The 25,723-nt window shown below is 39.3% G+C and overlaps 1 long non-coding RNA gene across 1 annotated transcript in view; it reads left to right on the top strand.

Moving 5' to 3' along the window:
• Positions 1-25,428, top strand: part of LOC112987435 (uncharacterized) — a 46,307-nt gene extending 20,879 nt beyond the window's left edge. Inside the window, exons 2-5 of the long non-coding RNA XR_003260271.2 lie at positions 980-1,090; positions 13,886-13,967; positions 16,742-16,889; positions 22,056-25,428. This is a non-coding gene — a long non-coding RNA (uncharacterized LOC112987435). The remainder of the gene's footprint in view (positions 1-979; positions 1,091-13,885; positions 13,968-16,741; positions 16,890-22,055) is intronic.
• The last annotated feature ends 295 nt before the right edge of the window (positions 25,429-25,723 follow it).

Here is a 25,723-nt window from a genome sequence, read left to right as displayed (position 1 = left end):
CCAAGAAACTTTTGTGACCACCAGCTTGTAAGCTGTTTTAAAGTAGGTGAGGAGACCTCCTCACTCTTTCTGCTGAATGCAGAAAAAAAGAAAAAAAAGAAAAAAACAACTTGCTAGGTGGTGGAGAGCACAGTTAGGATGTTCAGTGGGAAAATATGAAACCTGGATTCTAACCTGTACTTTAGGGATTGTTTCCATCAGAAGCAGAAACTCAGAACTCCCTGCTGTCTTTCACCTATGTTTATTCATAATCCAGAAACCAGGCTACACATCTCTGTTTGCGAGCATGTGAACAGTGGAGGTAGTGGCAGAGCAGAGATAAGCAAGCACATGCTGAGTTCTGTACTACTGCAGCTGAGTTTCTTCTGGAGCCTGAAATAGTTACTTGGAAAATAGCCCAAGCATCTGTAGATCACATTGAAAATTGCAGTGTAGATATTGCATGAGTCCCTAGGAGGTCCAGTAGAGAGTTTTAGAGACTGCCTAAGAGATTTGGGGTCCTCACAAATACGGTGTTCTCTCAGTAGTGTCTTTTCAAATATTTCTGCCAGACGAGGGAGTTCTCCTCTCCTCCCCTGCACACGCATACTATGTATAGTAACTACTGGTCAAAATATTCCCCTAGGGAATATAACACTGGAAATATTCTCCAGGGAATTTTTTTTCAGCTGTGCAGCTCAAGCCCACATCCCTGATAAGCCCATATCCCTAAGTATACCTGCCCCTAAGTCCATAAGAACTCCATTCCCTCTAAAACACAAAACAAGACAGGACTTAGAAAATAAAGATGATGTCATTCTTGGTAATTACTTTAATCATTTCACATTATCATACTTTACAAGCGTGAGAAGAGGGATTTCATAGAAGAGGGATTGTTATCAAGTAAAATGCAAAAGGTGGCAGAAGGTGGCAGAAAAAAGGTTTTTTTTTAATGTGGAATGTATTTTATAGATCCATTTCTTCATTTTCATTGCTGCAGAAACTGAAGACAGAGCATGTACAGAATTTTAAGCACCATCTCTTCAAATACCAGAGACTTCCAGTGAGGAGGAAAACCCAAACTTTTTCAAGTTCATGGACAAATAATAAGGTAATGAGAGTGTACAGTATTTTGCAGATAGATAATCTTTATACTTAGTCAATGTCTATGAATTCTTTTTAGTAAGAGAGACAATGCAAACAAGTAAATATCTAAGTCCAGTAATTTGTTTTATGACATTTTTAATTGAAATATTGCTATAGCATGTATTGATCTATTTATGGATTTACCTGTTTATGTTACCATCTATTCTGAAGTGGCATCTGATGGCCTGGCAGCATACTGAGGGCATTTCAAATGGCACCAGATACCTACCTCTAAACAAGTTAATCCATCCCTAGTGCTTCACTAAGAGATCAATCCATAGCACAGATTCTGGAACAAAGCATCCAGTCAGTTATTAATTTTTTAAGCAGTGTAAGAGTGGATAGTTACTTCTTTTAATCAAATTTACCCTCATAATAACAACTACAAAAACAACAATAATAATAACAACTGAAAAATTCTTAATTGTCATAATATCCACTTATACTATTTGTTAGCAAAACACATGTGGGACTTTCATTCTGTTTATCAATGCACACTAAGACTGCATTTTTTTTTCTTTTGAGACCAGTATCTTTCCATGGAATGACGTTATTTTATGTATTATGGATCTTATCATTTCTAGCCACATAACTAGTTGGGAATAACTGACAGAGGATCTCAATACTTTAAAGGGCACTGCGTGACAATGCTGTGAGTACACAGTCCTGCAAAACCAACAGATAAATAAACCAATGCTCTTATATCTGTTGAACTAACCATTTCTTTTGATTGGTTTGGTATATGTTTCATAGAGAACCTTCTGTTATTCCTCTTTAAAAAAAATCACATTGACTTAAGAGAAGCAAGATATGTTTTCATCTGCCCTTAAAAATGTGTTTTTAAACTGTTGGATTCACTGAAAAGCATAGTTAAAATTAGGAGAAGAATCCGCATACAAAGAAGAAGGAAAAAAGCCTTTCTTTGACTGTAACACCACCCATTACTGAATCATATCCTGGCTAGACTGGATTGCATAGAGCGGATGGAAAAACCCAAATATTTGAAAAGTAAGCATTTGATCATTGCCTCTGAGGGTTAACAGCCTTTCCCAAAGAATAATTAACAGTGCAGTGGTCTTCTTTGTGCCATTGGCTTTGTGATCCAGCATTAGAAAGAAGTAGACAAAGATATACAGGGTGGAACAAGAGGCATAAAGTTCACAGTTATCAGTTTGGAGTTATAAAATGGAAAAGAATCAAAGTCAGGCATCAGGAAAGTATTCATAAACTATGAGGAAAATCATGTAATGGTAAGATTTTCCTAGTAAGGCAACATCATTTTCAAATGTAATGTAGAATTTGTTTGAGGGGACTTACTGTTGGATGGTTACAAACATTAAAAAAATGCATTACGTTCACAGAAACCTGGGGATAATACTTAATCAAATGGGAAAAAATGGTTTGTCAACCAGTCATCTTTTACAGGAAATTTTTTCCCCAGTTTTTGATAACTAAACCAGAGAATGGGTTAATATATGGGATCTTTTGTACTATGTGACCTTTCTAAGTCTTAACAGTAAAAAAGAATGCTTCAGGTAATAAAAAGTAATTACATAAAAAAGATTTTTTCCCCTGAAATCAGTGAAGCAATGCTAGTTTCCCTCCACTGAAGTTCTAGCTCTAGGAAGCTGATGTTGCATATAGTAAGAAAGGCCCTGATTTTGCAAAACCCAAGCTAGCATCTAAATGTAATCATTGAAGTATAATGCTGTAATACATATAATACTGAAAGCCCTTGGATGTACTGGAGGATTAAGCATGTAAGTTTAATCATGTGGATGATTGCTTTGTGGAACTGAAAAAAAGCTGTGTCAAGACCTAACACAGTAGATATTAGATACATTTGAAAAACCACAAGCAAAAGTAAGAGTTGAAGTGTTGTTGCAGGTACTAATGACAACAATGAAAAATGTAGTCAGCTGTCTTCATGTGGTAAATACATGAAGTGCATACCTTTGGTGTCCTAATTATATTTGCGTTCCAAATTATTTGTTATTAATGACCTGTATAAAATAGTCAAGCGGCAAAATAATTGTTTATGCTAGATACATGATATCTAAAGACCCATCTCTGTGATTAAAACTAATCAATCCATTCCCAAATGGCACTTTTTTCAATAAAATACAAAAAATCAAAGAAAAACTTATGCATTATTTTTCAGTTATATTAACGCAAATATCAAAATCCCTCAGGATAAAAGTTTTCTCAGGAGAAATATGCCATACAACACAGGAATTATGTACTACATTAGGAATTGTACTAAAATAGTTAAAGCTGCAATGGTAGAGTAGTTGGGTGCAACATGTCTTTCAAATCAGATTACCTGGGAAAGATATGAGAAAGTTGGTTCTGGGGGGCTGGTTTGAATCTCAAACAGCAGGAAAAGAGTTATTTTTTTCTCTATGAAATGTTTAAAAAATAAGTAAGAATGTGGGATGAAGCTCTCAGTCACTGTTCGGGTAAGTCTTTACACTATGATCAGCTACTGTTCTTCAGATCTAGTTCTTCAGAAGTGACTTTATCTCATCATCTGATCAGAAGATGGACATATTGGTGCTTGAGAGCAGAAGAATTAAGTAAACTCCACTAATGATTGCTTCTGTTATGTATTTCTAACTTGGAGTATATGTGACAGTTAATACTGTGCAATAAGTTATTCTGAGATATCAAAATTATGGCTTGAAAGCCCATGCTAATATGAATCATTTTCTCAAACAAGTGATTTGAAATGGGTAAAAAACTTCTTGCTGCTCTGAGAAAAAGACCTTGGGGTTGGAACACAAAGACATAGAAATAAAGGACTGGATGCCTCATCACTTCAGAGAATCTGTAAATGTAGTACAATCCCCTTCTTGCTGATAAAATTAGTTTTAAATGATATATATTCTGACTTATTGAACAGCTTCTCCTAAACATTAATTAATGTTCAGACACAGTCACTCCCATGTCTGAAGCAGAGTTCATACATTTGTATATTTTAAGGCCAGTGGTAAGCGTAACAAAGCCAGTATCAGCTACACAACAGACTGCATATGTAACTTCTGTTTGAATTAGAGTATACTTTTTAAAAAATAACTACTCCCAACTGAAATATAAGAAATGATAGATATGATAGATAGATATGAAGTGATAGAGTCCATCACATCCATTTGTTCCAGCAAAGAATTGCTTCTAAGTTCAAGCATTCATTTTACTTTTGATTTAATTTTGTCTTGCTTGAATCTCTGGGTTTCTCTCTCTCTATGTATTTTTTAATTCTGAATATCGTGATTTTAAAATGACTCTTACTCCTTTTTTTTTAGATAAATGAAATAGACTGAATTTCTTCTTTTACTATCATGCAGGTTTTCATACCAGTTTTTCAACATGTATTTTTAAACAAAGGCATTAGGGGCCTTTCACGAGTAGTCTTGCCATCTCCTGAGGGAGAGGTAAAATCTTATTTGCTATTGTCTTGCTTATAGAGACAAAGTTTACATTTGCCCATTAGCTGTTACAGCTCTGTCTTGGGATTACACATTTAGTTGATTATCACCTTCATGACTGATTGCTTTTTTAAGTGTCAATTCATCTCCCTAATGATAATGAAGATGCTATTTTATAATAATAATAGGTCCATTTCAGTGTGATACATGCTCTTTGCTCCTAGATTTGTATTATTTGATTTGAGGCAATGGGGCAGCAGGATAACACCACCAAAACCAGTCTAATCTCCAATGATAATAGTTCAAAGAATGGAGAAATCTATCTTCAAACGAAAGTCTAGAAACAAGATGGCAATGTATATGGCTCTGACCTCTGTAGCAGCGGCCAGAGTATCTTCCTTATGGGCACAACATTTAAACAAAGCTGCATGCAGTCACGCTGTTCAGCAATCCCTTCCACATTATCTAGGAATTATTACTGGGAATTATTACATTGTTACCTCCTGCAAAATGTCTGTGTGGAGACCCTTTCTCTTGCCTGAGTCACTGCAGCCCATTGCACCTGTCTGCATGGGACCACCCACCCGAAGGCTTGCGTTGTCCTCCGTCCTGTGCAGCCCGGATTCTGCAGGCACTTCCACCGCGAAAATCTCAGGTGGATGCCTTTTTTCTAAAGTCAAAGTGTTGAAGGACTCACAGTGCCTTCCACTGAGAGCTGTCCTCTGGAGAGCAGACATTTGTTCTTCAGGCAACATGTTCATAAATGAGCTGGAAAGAGTGAGCTCTGAGGTGATAAAGTTTGCTGATGATATGAAGTTATTGAAACTAAAAAGGACAGGAGCTCACTATGAAGAACTGCAGGAGCATCTTATGAGTCTGAGTGACTGGGCAATAAAATGAAGGAAGAAATTCAATGTAGATAAATGTCAAATGATACATGTAGGGAAAATGACTCTGAACTTCATGTATAAAATGATGGGCTCTGAGGTGACCATTAATACTGCAGGAGTGACACCTGAGGTTATGATAGAGAGGTCCATGAAAAAGTGAGCTGAGTACTTGGTAGTTGGCAAAAAAAAAAAAGATCAAATTCTGGGAATTATTAGGAATTAATTTGAGAAGAAAGCAGAAAACAAAATGATGCCAGTTTATACAGTCATGGGTCACACCGAAGTTGAATACCCAGAGCGCAGAGGTTTCCTCTCTGCACCACACATATGCCCTTTGTGCAGAAACCAGAACTCCAGGGAGACCAAATTATACCCTGATATGGGTCAGCTGTAAAATGAGATACTGAGAACCGTAATCTGGAAACATCCCTGAGGAAAGTAATATGGGCTTAGCTTCAATTACCTAGCAAAAAGATACTGAAGCACATATCTTCTTGCACAGGAATACCTACCAAATTCCTACACTAGATATGTAGATTCACATACAAAGGGGAAGCAAAGTTTGTGGAAATTAGTGATTTTTTTCTTTTAATTTGCCTATCTTTTAAAATTTAAATATAAGACAAGATTTCCGGGGAAGAAGCTTTTCTTTAGGAGAAACATGGCAAGTATCAAGCTAAATGAAAGCTGGGAACAATCAATATGGATGTAATTTAGTCGCTAACAAAAAACAGACTGAAAAAAAATGTTGGTTAGCAGCTGTGGAGCAGAGGGGAGAAGTGACAGAGGAAAACTGTAAAGGGCTGTGAACTAGTTGAGTCGGTGGCTCCCATGGTTATGAATTTTAGTTCCCAGGTTCATATTTTCCGTATATTTTGTAAGTCTCCATAGAAGATCAGAACTCAGATGTAGTGATTAGTTGAAAACAATGGGATTTACAAAAGCCAGTGTCTGAGTAGGAAGCTGCCTATGGAAAGCAGGAATCTGATAGTCTCTGAAGAAGGGAATGTGTTTTAAATTATACCTTTTCCCAAGGATGTAGGGAACTTTCTGCACACTGAAGAAAAGGACTCATAATCTTGAAACATCTCCTGAAGGACTGCCTCCACCTATGTTTATCCAATGATTAATATACTCATCCGACGTGTAAAACACGCCCAGTTTCTGCTTTCTGTTTATTCTTCCATACGAGGGAATAACAGCACTAGCTTGCTTACCTGGATTAGAGATATTCCAGGATGGGGCCCTCTCCAGCTGTTGTAGTGAAGCTGTTTCACTTCGCCTGAGATAAGCAAGTGAATTATGGGTAAGACCTGGAATATCTGTGAATTTTACTTAGCAGTAACAAAGCTCGAATGTCAATAGATAGGCTAGAGTTTCATTTCGTTATTGAAAGAGCTGTTAAAGTATGAACTGTAATCCAGATCTGTCTTGTAGGTAAAGGCTCTAATCTTTTGCTTATGGATTCAGGGGCTTTTTCTTGCCACAATGTACACCATTATCAATGCTTTGTGTGCATATATGTCTCCAAAACCTCCCACCTCTGTCAGATCAACATTCACAATGAGAGGGGCAGAGGGACTCCTTGTCTGTGCATCTGAGCAAGCTTAGGTACTGATCTTTATATCCTCTGAGAGGCAGCTAAGTTGCATTATGTCCAATTCCGTACTAACATTTCTAAATGGGTAATGGATTTCTAGACAGGGACTTGGTCACATCCCATGACAGGCAGAGTTAGAATTGACTCACTGTACCCTGCATGACACAGCAGCATCCAGAAAATGTGTGCTCAAGCCCAAAATTCCATGTGCGGAAATACAGTGGCAAAATTTGTAAGGTACATGAGACTCCTTTACCACATATATGAGATTGAAAACTGTGTGAATACTGGATTAGAAGAGCTATTAAAGAGAGAGAGAGAGAGCGTGCGTGCGAGTACTTGTAATAAGTAGTGTGAAAACACAAAAATAATTAATTTGGTGTCTTGAAACCTCAGCGATGAGCATTATATCAAATGCTGAGATGAGGGTAGGGATATTATAGCTGACTATGGTCTGAATGCTGGCTGTTTTCATTGGCTGATGTGAATCCCCTGCCCTGCAGAAGCTTAGCCATTTGTATAACTAAGAAACTTGACTTTTCTTTTTCTTTTTTCTGCAAAGTTGCACTCCAGCCATCTTTACAAAAAAAGTGCTCATCAGAAGAAACTTATCCCAAAAAACTGAAATCACCTTGACCAAACAGTGAATGACTTCAGACTGGACTTTTTTATTAGCATTGGTATTGCGTCAGGTGGAATTACTTACTTTAAAAATCAGTGATAGCACGCTAGCAAGATTTATTACTAATGAATTGGTCAAATTCCAAACAAACAAATAAATAAGTAAAAACAACAACATCCATTCCAGCTGGGGTTTTTTGGGGGGGCTTTTGGTAAAGCTGAAACACTAATAAATAGATCATTTTTAAATGAAATATTACAGAATAAGACAAAATAAACATGGCTTTGGGGTCATTTATGTCTGCTCTGGCAATGTTATAAATCAAAGGCAAAACAATTTTATTTCTACAGGGAAATGGAACCAGTTAAATCTTTTTAAAGATGCTTTACATTGAAAGATATGATGCCAGAAGTAGTTAGTTGCCTTTTCTCCTCTCCATCTCACCTGTTCCTCTTCATTTATATTCTTTTTAATGCTACTGAGTTAAGAGTTTGGCCTGGAGAACTGGAAATGAGAGTCAAAGGGAGAGTCCTTCCTCTTCCAATCCTTATAATCATAAGCTGATTCATACACAGCCTGTGAATCTGGGAATACTGCTGAAATTGAGGAACGTATGAAAAAAAGAGAATGATTCGCATAGATCCATATATCTAACAAAGAAAGTAGACAGGAGAATCCCAATTAGTGAGAACATTACAGTCACCTTACAGAAGCGTAGTTACACAGGGTACCAGATAACACAGAAGCATTAACAACAATCGGTTTCATTCTTTACTGGAAACTGGGCGCACTGGGACCATTACTGGGTGTTAATCAGGTGTTTCTTTTGGTATATATCATTACAGTGCCCTTTCAGAAGGACCTATATGCTTGTGGTACAATCTCATTTATATTAAAGCCATGAGAAAAACTTTTAGGAGAAGTAATTTAGTGGCACAGATTAATTGCTAGAGAAGACGAAATGATATTTGGATGACACTTACTAATGCCATGAATTAGTTTTGTGCTGTCTTGTTCTTCCCTTAAAAATCATAACCTTGTGACAGGAAAGAGTAAGAAGCTGAATGAAAGAATTTAAGCACAGATCCCCAAAGAGTTTAATGAATAGATAGAGAATGCAGACTTTTTGATTGCCTGTATGCTTCTGGCCTGCAGTGATGTATCAATACACTAGGGAATAGTGTGGAATAGTGAGTAATAGGGAACTAGATACTAGGGGAATAGATGTTATTAGTTATTTCTATTGCTAGAAGCTTTTGATGGATGTCTTACATTGTCGTAAAAAGAAGGCAATGTAACTGAGAGGCAAGGATGTGAAAAAGGAATGACTCCAATTCCCTCCTTGGTTTACATACTATGCATCTTCATCCCTTTCTTTCTCACTTCATGCTCATCTTACTCTTGCCTTTTCCTCCCCATCATCTTTGGAGTCTTCAGCCTCCATGTCAAGGTCTACTAGCAGATGTATTTGTAAAGTAGTGTATTTCACATACACTGTCTCTGAATATCTGTTGTAATTTTTGCTAGAGGCTACAAACCATGACTACTAGCCTAGTGCTCATGTGCAAGGGAACAGATGACAGGTGACAGGCAGGAGGGAACCAGGTTTTGTAGAGACCTCTCTGCCAAGATACATGAGAAAGGCAGGGACAGCTATGAAAAGGAATGGACAGAGCTGCAGCTCTGCATCATGTGTGGTGGCATAGCTTGTGCCACATAAAAGCCTGGCATGCTTTATTTCCTGTTTGGACCAAGACTTGTCAGAGAATGTCCTATTCCTAGAAAGAAGGGGTCCTGAACTTCCTTGGTGCCTGGGGACTAATATATTATAAGTGCTGAAAAAAACCCTATATTTGCTTGACATATGTAAAAGAATCTACGAAATTTGGTTTTGGATAATCTAAATGGTGATTTTTTGAAAGGAAGTCACAGAAAAAATGACTAAAACTTTCTGGGGCCAATGGTATTTGTTAACAAACACTGACACACATCTTATATTTCGTATTAAATCTCTGTGTGTGGAATCTGGTTTAGAAAACCTGGAAGAGATTCCTGGAAAGTTCTCTTAAGGCAAGGGCTTGATAAGGGGAAAACAGTAGATCTGGCAAGTCTGAGAAACAATCTATTGCTAATTTTTGTTGACCTTTGCATTCACCTTGCTGCTGTGTGAAAGCACTTTTTTTTTTCAGAATAAAGCAGAAAGGAAGTCTGCTTGTATTAAAGTCCTGACATGTTCCCTTCCTGCTCAGATTTTATCCTAACAAAGGGGTGTTGCTTCATGGTACAAGAGCCCAGGAGGGCTATAAAGACGATACTAACATGTTTTTTGCTGTTTAGGACTCAGAATCATGTTGGATAGAATACAAATGATAGATTAAAGAGAAAAAAACTTTTGAGGGTACTGTTTATGTGTATTATCCAGTAAATGTCTCAGGCAAACTTCAGAAATAGCCTTAGTGACACCCAAGACTTCTCCCTCTTGCATGGGTATGTGAAATGTTAGTCTGTAGGATGAAGGCGTTGCGAGGCAGCAGACTTCAGGCAGTGAGGGAGCTGTGCTTAGTTCATCAGCTTTCCACGCAGCTGCCCCAACCACCAGGCTGTGATGCTAAAGAGGCATCCTTTCTCCTTTGGAAATGATCATGTTAAGCTCCTATTATATTCAGTTGAAAGAAACTGGAACATTTAAGGTCTAAGGGGTCACCTGCTGTAGAAGTACTGATCACCCTCCACTCACTCAGTGGTCTATATATCTATGTAGATGGACATCTCTCTCTATAAATGTATCTCTAGTGTAGTTGCCTGTATTGAAAGCAGACAAATACCACCACTAAGGATTTTGTTGGTATGCAAATGTTACAAAAATATAAAATATTTTATCTCTTATATCCTACTGTCTTTAATGTTAGGAGACCTGCGAAACCAGGCCTAAAGATTCCCAGACTGGGCACCCCAGATCTGCAGATATGTTTGGCTTTCTGTGCCTAAAGATCTTGTTTGTCCCTCGGACTAAAAATACTACTGGTTTACTTTGGAAGGGGGTTGTAAGGATTGTCTGTGAAGTCATATGAGTGTGACAATCATCAAAGAAAAGCCAGAGAGGAAAACTAGCACACGATCTTTGGATCACAACATGAGTATCATGCAAAAACCAATGTGAGGGCTGCATACTGAACAACATTTTGACATTGATTTTCTTTAACTGAATGTGATCCATCCTGTGCAATGAATAAGCTGAAATACAGCCCATAACATGGGATACCTTCACTGAAGATCATGTCATTATGCAGATAAAAAAGGAAAGCAAATTCAGGTTGCATGATGGACCTTTTTATTCTGGAATTTCCCAGCTTCTGAATTCTTGCATGAGCAGCAGTATCTGTAGGTTGTGTTAGTTGACCATTTTTTTATATATAAGGAATTTATAGTCTGCCAGTCTCCTCTTTTTTCTCTCTCTCTTTTTTAAGGATGTAGTTAGGCAAAAGAGAAGAAAAGTATATATTTACCTTTACTTTTTTACATGTCTGCTTCCCTCTGAATCAGGTGAAACTTCTGGTGGGGAAGGTTCTTTCCTGAGAGCACCTGATCATGGTCGGGGGATCATGGTTGACTAGCATGAGTTGAGGGAGCTGTGGAAAGGAGTATTTGCTCTTTATACAATATAGTGGGGACTGAGAGATTGCTGAGGGGAAGGAGATTAAGCATAGAGCCAGACTGCAGAAGTGACAAGAGGAAAGAGATATTCCCTGTGGATTCAGGAGAGGACTATGTAAATTGTCGCAAGTCAGGAAGCTGCTGAGCTAAGTGAAGTCTGGAGGGAAGGATATAATGGATGAGAAGTAAGAGCTGTTTACAGCCCCTTTATCCTTGTTCTGTTTTACCTAGTCACTCTGAGTTTTGCTACTGTAAAAGACATATTGTAGTTTCTGTTCTTGTAAGGCCTGTCTTTTAAGGCCCAAAGCCCTTCTGAGACTTTCTGAACTTTTGAAGTGTCTGCACTGAGGAGGACTTTCTCTGTGTGATGTTGGACATTCAGCCAGTGATTTGCAGCCAGGTGAGACAAGGCTTCTCCATTGCTTTTCCCCCAGGCAGATGGAGCAGGGTGGCCAGAGTCAAGGATGATACAGTGACTTCCTTTCTCCCCCCTCACCTGCAGCACAAACGTTTTGTTACCTCTCTAGTCTGCCCTAACTCTTGCTGAGGAAATGAATGAAGTTTAATCAGCTCCAGCATCTACTTCTCAAAAGCATAACCTAGCCTCAAATAATTTTGCCTCTTTGGCCACAAAACTTAAAATAACTTCTCCTCAAGGTTTAATCAATCTTAAGAAATGAGTTTATTTTGAAAGTCTGAGTTCTTTTCATAAAAATGTTGAAATCTAGGCACAGTCAGTGTTTTGGTCCAGAGCACAGCACACATGAGAGCACTTGGTGTCCACCTCACCAAATAATTTTTTCCATTTGAAGCAAACAAGTTTTCCTTAATCACACCAGGCTACTGCTCTTTCTTGAACCTCCTTGTTTATTCCCAGTGAGAAAAAAGAATTTGGAGAGTGCAGTGTGTGTGTGTTGTTTCCAGAAAACCCTGTCCTGTGTCTCCTTAACTGGTAGAACCTGGTCTTGATTCAACAGGTTCCTGAAATAGTGGATATATAGACCTTGTTACACTGAAGGTAATGTCATCCTAGAGGGAGCAGGGAAGGACTGGATTGCGGAGTGTCTTTAACAGGAACATCTGTATTTCGTCAGTTGGACTCAGACCTTCTCCCTTATAAAAGTGAGAAAAAATTCAATAGAAAGGCAGTGGATGAATTTAGGAGCAGTGTCTTTCTTCAGCATGTTAAAAATAGTTTACAGTGGAAGGATAACTTAAGAAATGGAACAGCTATTTCCTTGCTCTACAGTTCTGGATGCAAAGATAATTGGTAAGATTTTTTCAAAAGACAGCAGGAACACAGTTTCAATTGAAATTCCAAAAGACTTTGGCATCTTAGGTTTTTTTGGATGTCTTTTGAAAATTATTTGGCAAATTCACTTAAGCAGCTTTTTGCTTTTTTCAAAATCTTTATGTTTATGGGATTTTGTTCCTGCCATTCAGGAAACTAGAAGAAAGAGGAAAGAGAAGAATGTGAATTCTGGGAGTAGGAAGATTTTCTGCTCTGGATGTTTTTGCCATTAGGTGACATTTTTAGAAGTTAGTCTAGAGATCTGCAATGTTTTGTGTTTTTGTTATGAATGCATATCATGACTAACATCCCTCCCCATGGCCAAGGTGCCTCATCTGTGAGCACACCTACTAGGTCAAGATGGCTCTAGAATCTTAGTTAGCAGTGACCCAGCATTTTAAGAGTCAACAGCAAAATTAGCTGGATAAGGCAAAATGGAAAAGAGTGGCTGTGCTGGAGTTGATAAGACTGGAAATCCATTGCAGATTCATTTTAAAATGAGACTCAAGTTTTGTGGAGAAGAGAAGTTCCCGTTGTTTGTATTATTTCTCTGAATGACATTGCAAGGCACTCAGTGGCGGTCTCTGCCTTTTTCTGTCACTGTAGGGTATCATCTAAACTAGTGTTGTTTTCTCTATAAAAGTGAAACACGAGTTCAGACAACTGAGAAGGAGATGGACTAGCATATTTAAGTTGATTGGAGAATATGCTGTGAAAAGGACAAAAATGTTGGGAGCTATTGGGGGAGATACTTTAGCAGAGACAATGAAATATTTAAATGACAAAAGCACCATGTCTTTGTTAACCTAGCAAAACAAGGGCTTAGAAGTGCTCTATATAAATATACTGGAGGAGGAGGAAGAGAAGGAACCAAACTGCTTTTTGGATTGACCTCAAATACAAAAAGGGTTGTATGCTGGTTGTAATAGGAGAGGATACATCTGATGGCCTGAGAGTTTCTTTTCAGCCCTGCACCCTTGAGACCTTGGGAAGTAATTAATCTATTTTTGTCTTAACCTTTGAAGCTTTCCAAGTGCAAGGACCTATCTTTTTATTGAACTGGGGTGCATCTCAGAACCTTCTATCAGTTCTTAACCAGCATGAACAACACTGCATGTTTCAGCTGCCAGGGAGTGGCTCGGCATACAAGCAAAGCCTGCAGTAGCTTACAACAGTTGCCACTCATGGATGAGATAACAGCCATGACATAACTACTTGCTTAACTTGTGCCAGAGCTTCGAAAGCCAGATTAACAACTCTTCCTTTTTCTATCATTAGAAAGGCCTTGGAAATGTGATGTTTCCTGAAAGCAGAAGGTTCTGGCATCACCTTATCCATCTGCTCCTCCACAGCCAACACAGTGAGTCTGACTCTCCAGGTTTCTTTTATTGACTCTTTATCTCAGCTTCATCCCTTCCCTCTCTTCCTCCTTCCCTCACTTGTCTGACCCTTGTCTGGCTCCAATCTTTCATTTCTGTGGCAAATGCTGAACTGAATTTGGTTACTGCAAAGAATCTTTGAGCTGATGCTGACAAAGAAGAAAAGCTCTGAGTTGTTCTGTGTGGTGTGTGCCTGGAGCCTGCTGCTGTTTGATCCCAGTAGAAACATTTAATCTCAATTATTTGTCAAGTGATGCATTCCAGAAAACAGCCCTGAGCGCAGGGCTGAGTACAGTCATTGTCCAGTCCTAGTGGGCAACACACAAAAAAAAATACAGGCTGCCAAGATGAAGGGGCATGTAGGGTGGTATGTAGGGCAATAGCATTTAAGCCAAATTCACCTTTCTTCGGCTATGCTTTCTGTTCAGTGACAACATAGTTCCTGCTTTGGTTTGATACAGCTGTGCAAAGCAATCTTCACGGATGATGAGAGTAGGCTCCCAAATCTGAGTTTACCTAACTTTACTTAGAACTAATCTGTTCTTATCTGTGCACAAGTTACTGCATTCCATACAAAAGCCTACCATATACTTGCACACATGCATACCACACACACAATCAGACTAGATTTACCTAACATATGCAAGTTCATCATAGAATAAGTTGTGAAAAAGACAAAAATGTTATGAGCCTAACTGTTATCCTCCTTCAGATGGAATAGAGCATCTGTCTAATAGATATGCAAAAATCCAACACTATAGGAAGGCACATTTTTAATAAATGAAGTCTGGCATTGTTATACCTGGAGATTTTTGAAACTGAATGAAACTGAAAACAGTCTGAAGTATGAATCTAATATATTTTTCAATAAAAGATTAATAAGCCTCCAAAATATAGGAGACATTCTGATCAGTTCTCATATACTCTTTTATGTATGTGTACAACATGCTGGTCTGAATCCACTTTTTTTTTGAATGCAACAGAAAATCGCATTCTAACCATCTAACAGTCATTAAAGGTGCTTTATTAATATCTCATTGCTTGACCTTTACGCTACAACTGAATTGAATTATAGGCTCAGGCTTTTTCTGTGACCTATTTAATACATTAGCCCCCCCCAATGCATGTTTTTTTCCTGCTAATTTATTATAGCTTCATTGAATGCAGAACTGATTTAGTGGCAAATTGATTTTGTGTCTTTGATGATATGGCATCCTTGTCTCTCTCCTGGTCTAAAACAATGACTCATAATTTTTCATCAGGAAAATATTTCAAAGAATTTAAAAATGGATGTTTGATGCCATTAGCATCAATAAACTGTGATTTTATTTCTCTGTTGCTGGTGGCTTTTGTGATACAAGGCATAGGAATCATTTTATGCTAGCACTAGAAAATCAAATGAATCTTCCAGTGTTTCACTCTTTTGCTCTCTCTTTTTTTATGTATACATTCAAAAATACAAATGAATCTCTTGAAATTTTTTGGGATGTTGGATGCTGCTAAAATTACTGATAAGACACATGTATGGTATGAATTTCATGCCCATAAATCCATATCTAACCAAGTAGGGTAATTGCTATCCAGCAGCTAAAATTAGTTTATGATGCAGATAGGAATATTTTAAAAAATCCCAAGAAACAGACTTCAGTTGTATTCTTTTAGTCCAGAGAAGTGAAAGCAGGAGGGAAATAAGATATTCTAACTATGGAAAATATCGCAGCACAGAGTTGGGAAATAAATTGCTCACAGTGGACTTGGAGAGAAGATGTATGGGCAGAAATGGCAACAGAGGAGGTTTAGTTTAGAAAACAGAAAATATTTTTATAGTAAGAGAAGTTAAGCACTGAGATTGCTTTGGGAAACTGTGGAAACACTGTCACTGGAGTTCAGGTTGGATAAGCAATGGTCAAGAACAGTGTAGACAGAACTGATTGTGCTGAGGGACAGAAGCATGGAATACGTGACCTCCTTTTGGGAGTTATGTGATCAAAAGTCTCTTATCAAAAGCCTTGCAGGAGTCCAGGAATCAAATGAATATGGAGAATGATTGTTCCTAGAGGTAATCTTGCAATTCATATTCTCTGTATTTTGGAAGATCTCAATGAAATTCCATGACCAGTAGAATCTTTGGTATTTCATAAACACTTTGGAGAGGCAGCACAACAATTTGCACAAGCAGCTAATTAAAACATTTTGGTTAAAAAGGCTGAAGAGTTTGTGCTGTTCTGTATGTGTGTATAAAAGCTGTACTTGTTCTCTCTTTCTGTAAGAATTTCAGTGATGAAGCTGATCAAGCACTTCAAAAGTGCTTTAGATGTGATCTGAAGCCCATTAACGACAGTAGAAATCTTTCTATTACTTTTTAATAGGCTTTGCGTCAAGCTTTTTGTGTGTTGTTCACACAGTAATTCCTATTTTTGTATTAGTAATAAACACCCAGCATGACAAATTTTGCTTTTACCTCTATCAAATGATGTTTATTCCAATTTTACAGTCATTTGCATGTGCCGAGCACTGCATTTCTGTATTGTGTTTAGAAAAGCTGTTATATAGCTGTTGAGTCAGATGTGTTCATCTTAGTGACTGCAATAGATCTGACTATGTTTATCCCTCTGAAGACTTCATGATACATCTTATGAAGAGACAAGCTGTGTTATCAAAATACAGTTAGCTAAATAGAAAAGTAGGGGAAAATCCTCATCTCATTTGTTAAAATGCATCTCAGACTGAATTTAACAATGCTATTTTTATTCAGGGATATTTCAGAGTACACCCGCTTCTGCCTGACATAGACAAGTCTCTTAAGAAATACAGCAATGACTTTAGAACTCAGCTGCAATTGAACCTCCTAACATCTCTTATACTGAGACCATAAGATATCAAGACTGGGAGTTTACAAGCATGTAAGTGCACTTTTTTAAGCTTGCTAAACAAAGGAATGTTCATTCTCTCCTTTTTCTTTTCTTTTTTTTCTTTCTGGTGATGTGGGTCTTTCTCTTGCCTTCTTTTTCTTCCCAGGAAATGCAGTTATTTGCTGAATGTTAAAAACAGAATACTTGCTCTCTCTGCATTACTAGAACAACATAAAAAAGTAAGACTAGCAGCAGAATGGAATGGCAACATCCAGACATAACGCTAGTGTAAACCAACCGTGTTTTCACAGGGGTATTAGAGAAGGATGAGAATAATTGTCATTAAAGAAGGTATAAACATCATGAATTTGAAGGTGACTCTGGCTAGTACTTCTAATGCTCCTCTGCAGTCCAGCACTTTAGTTTCTTTCTCAATACATTTTTCACAAAAAGCAGGAATATTTAGCACAATGCCATATTTCTAATTAGCAGTCTTGCCCAAAGCCACATTTGTCTAGTATGTCCTTGCCCTGCTAGGAGCACTTAAGCCTCAGAGAGATGTTCCTTTGAAACTTGACCGGCTGTTCTTCAGCAGGTCCTGGGGTGCTATGAGAGGGAACCCAAGGGTGAAGGCTGCCTGCCGATTGCAGAGTCCACTGGCCTCAGCCCCAGTGAAAGCAGCCTGAGTGTTTCGAGGTGCCTTTCCTCGGGAAGCCCTAGGTGGTTCGAGTTGCACCAGCTCTGGACATTTGTCACTCTGGGGCTTGCTCTTGCATAAAACTGTATGTTTGTGCTCAGTTTCAAATTTCCATTTCAAAGATGTTTCAAGAGGTAAGCCGTTGATGTTGGTACCTTACTTGTGGCTTAGAAACAAACAGCAAGGAGACACCTTCAGAGCAGGATCAATATCACTGCTACAAGGGAAGAGGCAAGAACCAGAGGCCGTTAGTGAAAGCCAGCTACGTTTTAAGCCTTGTATTTCTGACAGCAATGATGCTGACAGCAGTGGTGAGTTCTGCCATGAGTGATGGGTTCTTCGTCTATTTGAATTTCCAGATATGGCCTGGATAAGCATCCTGGTGGGCATATTTCTATCGGGTGAATAACTGGGAAAAATACTATAGGCATTGTTACAGAGGAGGTTGGATTATGTGATCTTATATTTTGTTTGGCTTTAACTCAATTCATTCATAATGATTCCTTGTTTATCACATGCTGCTCGAGTCTGTTGCATGCTTTTGAAAAATATCTAGTGACTCTTCATAAATTGGAGTATTTTCTCCATTGCGACAATGCCTCAAATGCAGCTCGAGCCTCCTCTTTAGCAGTCCTAATATGTGAGTTAGATGAGTATACAGAAGTGTCTGAGCTCAAAGCAGCCCCTGAATCTCATTTAGTCCATTTGCTGGAAGCACAGAAGAACTGGTTTAGGCAGTCTGAACCATCTCAAACCTAATAACGGTTTTGGGATTTCTCTGTTCACGGGGGAAAGAGGATCTCTTGATGCTTATGTTTCAGTAAAAGCTACTCTTGTAGTTACAAATGTATTTCTAACAGTTAATCTCAAATTTCCTCAGCTGCAGCCCGTGCACATCTCATATAGATTAATCCTTCTTGACAAATGATTGATACCATTCTTCACATCATCTGTTTATGGAGTTGCTCTGTAAGCTGTTACCAGTTCCTCACATTTGTCTTTATTCTAGACTTATTACACCTATTTTTTTCCTCCTCCTCTATATCCCATTTTTCAAACTTTTTTGGCATTCTTTTCCTAAAGTTTTCGGTAGTTTGCAAAGTCTAAGAGTAAGAATAACATTTGAACCATTATTTAAACAGGAGCAGATAGTCATGTGGCTAATCATTGCTGTAGTCACATGGAAACATTGAAGGTAAAGTCTTCCCACACTAATGCCATCTGGAGTCAAATACACTTAAACAACCCTTTGATACTTATCAGAACTGTATTCCGCTTCTAAATATTGGAAGGGCAGTACCTCAATATTAATATCTAGTAGAGAATGTGTCAAACAAAGTGTCCAGTCGGTCTGACAAAATTAGCTACAGTATTAAACCACTTGCCAGTTGTCTCCCCTCATAAGCTTCTCCTTAGCCTTATAATGTCTTAGATTTCCAGTTGTAACTGATTTTTTCATACTTTATTTTCTTTAAAATCTGCAATATGTTATAGAATGGTTTTAAAACAGATGTTCTTTGAATGATTCAGCCAGCTCAAGTTACTGATAAGAAACAGTTGAAATTCCTGCTTGCTCTGTGGAAAACATTTCTGTAGAAACCAGCAAACAGAATGTGGTTCTGTTTGAAAAGTAGTCTTGCTTGTCCCTTAAAAAACAGGGCAAAGTGCTTTGGCACCTGCTCAGTGTTGAGGGATTTTTTTTTTCTGTTTTATTATGTGGCTTTTTTTTTTCCCCTCAAACTTTTTTCATTGCTTTGGGCACCTGGCAAAGATTCACTTGAGCTGCTTAGCAGCAATATAAATGTAGCCACAGGAGTTGGGCAAATACTGCGAAGTACTGGTCCTGGAGGGTCACGTGTGTATTCACTTACTGTCTCTGTGCTAGGAGGTTTGCAGAAACAATGGCGTGTGGCTGTGCTGGGAGGCCGCAGTGAAGAGCAGCGTGCTGCCACGGCGCCTGGCAGCAGACCAAAAGGGGCCTCTGAAGGCCCCGTACGTTCTCTCAGGTGTCCTGCCCACAAGGCGGGGAGAGACGGAGGCTCCAGGATTTGGTGACACAGTGTCCTCCTGCCTGGAAGACATAATACTCTCTGCTTTATCCCACTGTGATTTTAGACTTTATGATACCTCCCTCTTGTTTCTCTCTTTTCTGAGATAAGCTGTCTCGTACTTTCTTCTTTATGAGTTTACAGGACTCTTGAACTGTTTACTGTTCTTTTGTGCTTTTGCTTCCTCTGAGGAACTGAGAGACAGCAGCTTGACAGATGCCACTTTTCTACCTCACCCTGCTCTGCCATGCCCATTTGGAAAGTCCAGACAGAGGCCTTTGGAGTTAGTTTTCTGTCTCTGCACAATAAGAGAAAGAGGTTTGTTTTGCCTCTGCATAAACCAGGCCATGCCCTAAAATTACACAGAGTTTTGAGAGGGAGTTAAATATCCAGTTCCTTGTAATGAGTGCCTGCAATGAGTTACACGCAGACAGTTTGGGAACTGATGCAGGATGTGTGCTCAGTGTGTCCAGGCAAAGCTATTCCAATTTTGAACACTCTTAATTTGCTGTTCAGGGTAGATTATTGGGTGTGATTTGACAAAGAACTTTGAATAATGACTGTGCCATTGGGAAAAATATGATCTGCTCAGGATAATTCATGAGCTGGAAGTTTATCAGAGAATACGGTGTATAATGCATTAAAATAATCTCCGTAGCAGTCCATTTTCCTATTCAGTGTGGTTTTTATTACTTTGCTACAGCGATATGGCCAAACTAGGATGGCAGTAGGAGGAAATAAATGAGATGCTTCTGTTCCGTATGGGTCTGCAGAGCTCACAGAGTTGTATGTCAGCAGAAGGCAGCAGGAGATCATTAAATTATTTTTTCAGTGTCATTCCAAATGTCTCAGAAAGAGGCTGCTAATATTTTGCAGACGCCTTGGAGAATTCATCTCTGCAGTCCAGGTAACTTTCTGGTACCACAAGGAAAGTACTGTTTTATCAGGTCCCAGCAGTGCACAGAGCAGGCAGCATCCAGGTATTTCCTGTTGCTGTCTCTCATCAGAGTAATAGTGCTGATGGGTTACGGTAAAGAGCAGAGAGTCAGCTATTAAAGTTTGGTAAGCCTATTTGTTTTTCAGTTCTCTTACATAAGCTGCTGCATGTCTAGGTTTCCTGAACCATTTGTATATTGTGAATAACTCTTGTGAATATCACAAACTGGGGTTTGGATGGAAAGGTCCATCTTGAAGGACAAAATGTGTCTGAAACAACAGAGGTTGCAATTGAGAAAGGAGGTTTCAGTGCATTTGACTTGACATGGGACACTGCAGCCTGAAGGCTGATTTACCTGTCACTGACTATTGATAAATATACCCACCAAGGTCACCAAGGGTGCAAACCGGTATTAAAGCAAAGAGAAGTCAGGAGGCCAAAACTCTCTTTTCTCTGCTGAAAGCAAGGGCTTCGTTCACCTCTACCTCTGGAGAGGATTCAGTTTTCTCATTGCACTCTGTCATGGCTGCTAAAGGCACACACGTTCCCATGGCTGGGCTCTGGTACTGCATAAACTCTCTGAAATCCATGTTGCTATGTACTAGAGAGACTTATTTTCTTTCTGGTAGCTAAGACCTCGGTTACAGAGTCTGAGCACCGGTCTCAGAATGTCAGTCTATGGGGAGTCACTTGACCTAAGCAAGGCTCTTCCAACTCAGCCAGAGTGGGTCTTCTCTTGTTCATGCCCATCATCTGGCAGATAAAGGGCAGATGACCTGCTCTTACAAAGTGCTGTTGTGATGGGTAATGGCTATTAACATTTGCTTCTCTGCCCCCTCTTTGACCTTATGACGCTATGCATTTTTAAGTCTGTAATCATGTCAAAAGACTGATGTCATTACAGGGCAAAACAGTGGAAAGAATGTGATCACAGTGAAATAAATAAATATCTGAAACAACAACATAGGCCCTCGCAAGTCTTGACAATACATTTCTCTTCGCATGTTTGTTTCTTTTTTTCTTTTAAATGAAATGTGCTCTGTTCCCAAATTCCCACTTCTGTCGCAGAAGTGATAGAATTGGATGAGCTACATATTAACCTCTTGAAAGATTAGTGATCTTCTAACACAGATTTTTAATAGCTTATTAGTGTAAAAGGAGGTGTTGATGGACTGATGGGACATAAACATGATTCATATTCAAAAATAACACATTTCTCTGAGTTCGCTTGCTAACTCCCTCTGGCTAAAAGGGCAAAGTACAACCATTAAAAGACAGAAACCAAGAAAATACAGACAAGTGAGTCTGACCTGAGCAATATGCAGAAGCAAAACCTCATCGCTAAAGGAGGTCAGATTGTTTTACAGATGTAAATGGGTGCATCTCTATGGACTCAAGCAGACCTATTCTGATTTACAGCAGCCAAGAATCTGACCCCAAATGTATAGATGGTTTGGTACATAGTTGAGAGAATAGAAATGACTGTTCATCATTTATTGAGCGTTTGAACTAACTGCCTGTTCTCTCATCTGCAGCTCACATTGTGACCCCATGGAAGAAAACCTGCAAGTAATAAAAACCATGAGATCCAGTCTGAAAATGAGATGTTAAAGATAGGTTTCAATTTGAGCTGTTTGCGCTGGCTGTGCTTCTTCTGTGACCAGATCATCCCCTGTGCCCTTCTGACTCAAAAGTTCCCTTGGCAGAGCTGTGAGAGCAGCTGCTTTGAAGCTTATGCCACCTGTAACCACTGATGAGCTAATCACCACTGACTATCCAGCAAGAGTTGTTGTAAAGTGGTTTCAGTTTGGCATTACTCTTTGGCTGAGTAATCTGATTACTTGTCTAATGCATTTGTCTGTCTTTGATGTGTTCTGTCACTGTTTGACTCCAGAACCCACCTAGTGACAATTGCTCTGACACTTCAGAAGAGGTATTCATATATTTGGCACCTCCTTTGACATGTTATGGCAACTGGAAAAAAGGATGCACCACGGGGGCTCGGCAGTAAGTGCCTCTGAAGTAGGAACAGGCTCTTGTTATCACTGTGGTAGCATAGATGTACTTGAGAATATTCCTGTTTGGAAAGTATGCAGTAGCATCCCTGACAGAAGTAATTTTTGGCTAAAATATATGCTTCAGTTTAGAAAGCACTGATATGAGTTTTTATCTGCATTTGGGCATGTGGCCTTAATTAAATAGTTCAAGGTGATATAGGGAGGCAAAGACATAACTTAAACATACGGACCCTATGTTCCCTGATTCCTAGTGCAGTGATTCATCCAGGGAGAGTTTTGCCAAAGTAGATAAGTATTTTAAGATGGAATAAGTCTGTCCGGGCAATAAAGGTAGATCAAGATGATGGCTCCACAGTTCCGCTTCTATACCTTTCCCAGATCAGCTATGTATGTAAACATACCCTTTTTGATAGATGAGACAATACATCTTTTCTTAGGGGTATTTTATTTACATTGAAAAAATTGCCCTTTACATTGAGAAGTGATTTCTAATAGATGACATTGCCCTTTTATGTGCTTCTATTTTCTGTTTTCTTTTCTTTCCACTGGTTTTCCACTGCAAATTTCAAGTATGCTAACTGTAGTTCCATTTCATGCTTCTTCCTCAAGGTGGATTATAGACATAAAATGACACAGTGATGGGTTAATAAGCTTTTCATTAGTCTGTAAAGATCTAACTGATGTGTCTGAAGCACAGTTTCAAAACATGAAAAGAATTTATCTGATGCAAAAGGTCTTCCTGAATTTGTAGCCAGTCTGAAGTAACAGTTCCCTCTTCTGTTCCTCTCAAGAGGTGTTAATTTAAGGATCAATGATGATGCCTAGAGGCAACAGTTAAAGAACTGGTCCTTTAATAAAAAGAAAAGGAAATCATACTTCTGCTCTTGTTTCTTAGAGTGTGGGGTATTGTTCTATAATGAGGAATAATGACAGCTTACTGAGGATGCATAGAGTATGTTAGTGAGATGGTGTCCTTCTAGAATGAGAGATGCTGTGGAAGAAAACAGCATCTCTTACATATAAGCTGGTAGTTGAACCTCCTTTTATAGTTAGTGGAGAGAAGTGGGAGCTTCTTAGATTTGATTTGTTTCATCCTGAAGTAGAGAGCTACAATGGGTCAGATGAACTGTACCCTAAAATATGCCCTTTTCCCTGTGTTGCTTACGTAAAGAAGGTCTTGAGTGACTAGCCTTACGGCAGACATCTGCTGAGGTGTCCCACCCCATGAGCCAATGATGCCAATTGCTTTAGGTTTAGAATAGTGACTGTGATGCAGTGAAAGTGTTTTATCCCAAATTTGATGAACTGATGCCATGAATATTTAGGCCTTATTTATTTTGTCTAAATGTAGATGTCTCATAGGGTGTCTGAATTAAGCTTGCTGTAGATTACTTCAGTATCCAGTGCCATAGACATCTCTACAGGAAGATTCAGCACAACCAAGGCCTGATGTATGTCTCTTTGGGGACTCTGTCTCACAGAATCACAGAATGGTTGAGATTGGAAGGGACCTCTGGAGATCATCCAGTCCAACTCCCCCTGCTCAACAGGGTCATCTAGAGCACGTTACCTAGCACCCTGTCCAGACGGCTTTCGAATATCTCCAAGGAAGGAGACTCCACAACCTCTCTGGGCAACCTGTTCCAGTGCTCAGTCACCCTCACAGTAAAGATTTCCTCATGTTCAGATGGACCTTCCTGTGTCTGTTTGCATCTGTTGCCTCTCGTCCTGTCACTGGGCACCACTAAGAAGAGTCTGGCCCCATCTTCTTTACATCTTCCCTTAAAATACTTATACATATTGATAAGATCCCCCCTGAGTCTTCTCTTCTCCAGGGTGAACAGGCCCAGCTCTCTCAGCCTCTCCTCATACAAGAGATGTTCCAGTCCCTTCATTACCTTTATGGCCCTTTGCTGGACTTGATCCAGTAACTCCATGTCTCTTTTGTATTGGGGAGCCCAGAACTGGACACAGCACTCCAGATGTGGCCTCACCAGGGCTGAGTAGAGGGGGATGACCACCTCCCTTGATCTGCTGGAAACACTCTTCCTAATGCAGCCCAGGATACCATTGGCCTTCTTGGCCACGAGGGCACATTGCCGGCTCATGCTCCACCGGGATTGTCCACCAGGACCCCCAGAGATTTCTCTGCAGAGCTGCTTTCCAGCAGGTCAACCCCCAGCCTGTACTGGTGCATGGCGTTATTACTCCCTAGGTGAAGGACTCTGCACTTCCCCTTGTTGAACTTCAGAAGGTTCCTCTCCACCCATCTCTCCAGCCTGTCGAGGTCCCTCTGAATGGCAGCACAGCCCTCTGGTGTATCAGCCACTCCTCAGAGTTTTGTATCATCAGCAAACTTGCTGAGGGTGCACTCTGTCTCACCACTCAGGTCATTACTGAAGATGTTAAACAGTAATAGCCCCAGTATTGACCCCGGGATACACCACTAGCTACAGGCCTCCAACTAGACTTTGAAACACTGGTCACTATCACTGATCTCTCTCTTGGCAGTGTTGGAACCTCAGTGATGCTTCTCACCTGGGTATCATAGGTAGCAGCTTAAAGTTGGGGTGGGGGGTGAATCTCAGTCCAGGATGGTCAGTGTGTCTGCTCATCTCCCACAGTTTCATGAGGAATGCTGAAAAGTCCTGTTTTTGTATTCTGATATGGAACAAAAAAATGTTTGATCTAGTCTTGTAAGCAATACATGGTAAAACTTCAAAGGATCAGAAGAAGCTTGCTAGGTTTTACTTTCTTTAAACTTTTAACTACTTGAGGAGATGCTTGGAAGGCAGAAAAATGTCAGTCTATTGGAATATTCCCGTCACTTCATACAGTTCTTCTTTTAGAATCAAGCAGCATTTTTTAATAAAAGCCATTATCAATTTAATACCCATACAGTATTCATATGTGTTCTGGAAAAATAACATATTCTTGGAAGAGTTTAATTATCTGATTCCCTTCCTTTTCTCCTTTTTGCTATTCCCCTCCTCCCGCCTTTTTTTTCTTTTTTACCCTTGAATGCATACGCGTTTTATAGCTTACTGGTTGTTGTCTGGAGACATGACAGTTAAAGATGGTTTCCAAACTGAATTTCCAAGTATATTAACACAGTGATAGTGTCGTGCCTACATTTATTTCCTGAACAGTTCTGTTCCCTCCATAAAGCAAACTGTGTAGATAAA

This window comes from Dromaius novaehollandiae, chromosome 1 (assembly GCF_036370855.1).
Source record: "Dromaius novaehollandiae isolate bDroNov1 chromosome 1, bDroNov1.hap1, whole genome shotgun sequence".
NCBI classification, from domain to species: domain Eukaryota; kingdom Metazoa; phylum Chordata; class Aves; order Casuariiformes; family Dromaiidae; genus Dromaius; species Dromaius novaehollandiae.
Note: the sequence above shows the minus strand (reverse complement) of the source record. Positions and strands in the feature narration are given on the sequence as shown.